This window comes from Otolemur garnettii, unplaced genomic scaffold, assembly GCF_000181295.1.
Source record: "Otolemur garnettii isolate 467f Iridium unplaced genomic scaffold, OtoGar3 scaffold00100, whole genome shotgun sequence".
In the NCBI taxonomy this organism is placed as follows: Eukaryota; Metazoa; Chordata; class Mammalia; order Primates; family Galagidae; genus Otolemur; species Otolemur garnettii.
Genome location: NW_003852495.1, coordinates 4,757,304 through 4,760,603, shown reverse-complemented (window position 1 = coordinate 4,760,603; position 3,300 = coordinate 4,757,304).

Genomic DNA, 3,300 nt, shown 5'->3' with positions numbered 1-3,300 from the left:
AAAAAAAAAAAAAAATAGCCAGGAGTCAATGGTAGGCGCCAGTGGTCCCAGCTACTTGGGAGGCGGAAGCAGGAGATTCACTTGAGCCCAGGAGTTGGAGGTTACTGTGAGCAGTGATGCCATGGCACTCTACCCAGGGGGACAGCTTGAGGCTCTGTCTCAAAAAAAAAAAGAGTTATATTTACTGTTCTTAAAAGGATGGCAAGGTCCTTACACAGAAAAAGTTTGAAAACCACTGTCAAAGAGTGGATTTTGCTGGAGGCATCTCTCTAGATAACACCTCAATACAGAGAGAGGTTATGGGATAAGACCCTAATGTTTTTCAGTTCAGCCTTTCAGGGTCCCAGAGAACTAGGGGTCCTGGAATGCAGGTGGGAAGGACTGGTGGAGGGGGAAGCATCCTACTGCTAATTGCTTCCCAGGCTGCTTATCCTGCTCCCCAGGGTAGACTGGCATCTGTATAACACCAGCCATCATCTTCAGCACAGAGCTCAAGTTCCTTCTTTCAAATAATCCAACACCATCTCCCATCACTACCAACAAAGAAAATCAATAATTTAGTCCCTATCTGCAACGTAATAGCTCACTCTCTGCTCCAATGCCCTAAAGCAAAGCCTGTGCAAACCAGTGCTCCAGCCCTTCAGTTTGCCTCACAAGGCACTAAGAAGAGGCTGAGAAAATTTTTTGTCAACCCTACAGAAGACAAGGGGAGTGGGGGCTATGACTAGGCAGACCTTTGATGCCACAGATTCAACTGGCATCAAAAGGAGATAGCCAGGAATTTGGAAAGCAGCAAAAGGAAAATGGTGTATAGTACACAAAAGAGCTGCTTGTCAGCAGGAAACACAGCTGACTTCTCACTCAAAACCATGACTGTCGAAAAATATGGAATACATATTTAGGCCTGGCACAGTGGCTCACACCTGTAATCCTAACATTCTGGGAGGGCAAAGCAGGTGGATCACCTGAGCTAAGGAGTTTGAGACCAGCCTGAGCAAGAGTGAGACCTCATATCTACTAAAAAGAGAAAAAATAGCTGGGTGTTTTGGTGGGTGCTTGTAGTCCCAGCTACTTAGCAGGCTGAGGCAAGAGGATACTTGAGCCAAAAGGTCTAAGATTGCTGTGAGGTATGACACCTCAGCACTCTACCCAGGGTGACACAGTAGACTCTGTCTCAAAAAGAAAAAAATGACTTTTTTTTTGTAATATCTGGCACTAACTGTCCAGAGCAAGTTGGCAACTCGGGGTTAGGGCTAGGTTAAGTTCTCCACAAGACTTCCCTCCTTCCAGGTGCAGTCACAAGTGCAGCCCACCCATACTTCTGACCAACTAGATACAAATTCCTGGCCTCCCAGGACTCCCTGATGTTTGATAGTTCATCAGATTGACTCACAAACTCAAAGAAAGAGCTATACTTAACAATTACAGTTTTATTATAAAGGATATAAATAGGTCTAGGAAAGTATTCACGTCCCCTACCTGAAAAGTCCAAGCATATCGCCCTTCCAGCATATCAATTTGTTCAACAACCAAAAATCTCTACTAAGCCTCAGTGTCCACAGTTTTGTTTTTCTTTTTTTGAGACAGAGCCTCAAGCTGTCACCCTGGGTAGGGTGCTGTAGCATCACAGCTCACAGCAACCTCCAACTCCTGGGCTCAAGCGAGTCTCCTGCCTCCGCCTCCCAAGTAGCTGGGACCACAGGTGCCCGCCACAATGCCCGGCTATTTTTTTTGGTTGCAGCCATCATTGTTGTTTGGCGGGCTCGGGCTGGATTCGAACCCGCCACCTTAGATGTATGTGGCTGGCACCTTAGCCACTTGAGCCACAGGCACCAAGCCTGTCCACAGTTTTTATTGGGGTTTCATTATGTACACATGATGCATTCAATCACTGCCCGCATGGATAAGCTACATCTTCAGCCTTTCTTCTCTCTGGATCCCCATCCTTAATCTACCTGGAGGCCCACTGTGAGTCACCTCATTTAACATAAGACACTTCTATCATGCAATAAATTCCCAGAGCTGCTTAAGCTTGGTGCCAGAACAAAAAACAGATTTTCTTTAATGAGTAATTATGAAAAATTCTAATACTATATTGCTGTGTGTCCCTGTGAACCAGAACACTTTTTTTTTCTTAATTTTATCACCCTCAGTAGAGTGCCACAGCATCACAGCTCACAGCAAACTCCAACTCCCGGGCTTAGGCAATTCTCTTGCCTCAGCCTCCCAAGTAGCTAGGACTACAGGCGCCCGCCACAACGCCCAGCTATTTTTTGTTGCAGTTGGCCAGGACCGGGTTTGAATCCACCACCCTCGGTATATGGGGCTGGTACCCTACCCACGGAGACATAGGCACCACCCAAACCAGAACCCTTGATGGATAACATATAGGAGACAAAAGAGATGAGATTAGGTAATAATGCTTCATTCCTGAATTTGAATGGGCAGTATCAATATAAACTCATTATGTACTTTATTCTTTAAAATAGGTGATAAAGGGCGATGCCAATGGCTCAACAGGGGTAGGGTGCCAGCCCCATATGCTGGAGGTGGTGAGTTCAAACCCAGCCCTGGCCAAAAAAAACCCTGTAAAATAGGTGACATAGATGAATATCTCTATACTATAGATTAGATATAATACAGTTTAAATAAAAGAAATGTTTTGTGGCCACCCTGGGCAAAATAGCAAGACTCCATCACTATAAAAAATATTAAAAAATCAGGCAGTGCCTGTGGCTCAGTGAGTAGGGCACTAGCCCCATGTACTGAGGGTGGTGGGTCAAACCTGGCCTCGGCCAAACTGCAACAACAAAATAGCTGGGTGTTGTGGCAGTGCCTATCGTCCTAGCTATTTGGGAGGCTGAGGCAAGAGAATTGCCTAAGCCCAAGGGCTGGAGGTTGCTGTGAGCTGTGATGCCACAGCACTCTACTGAGGGCAACAATGTGAGACTCTAAAGTCTCTAAAAAAAATAATAATTATATACATATACATATACGTGTGTGTGTGTGTGTGTGTGTGTATGCTGAGAGGGGTGGCACACACCTGTAGTCCCAGCTAGCTACTTGGGACACTGAGGCTGGAGGGTAGCTGGGGCCCAAGGAGTTCAAGGCTACAGTGAGCTCTCTAATCATGCCACTGCACTCCAGCCTGGACCACCCTGTCTCTAAAACAAAATAAACAGAAGGTAAGTCAAAATGCTGTAGTCTTGAGCTCGGCGCCTATAGCTCAACCGGCTAAGGCGCCAGCCACGTACACCTAAGGTGGCGGGTTTGAATCCCCAGCCCGGACCCGCCAAACAA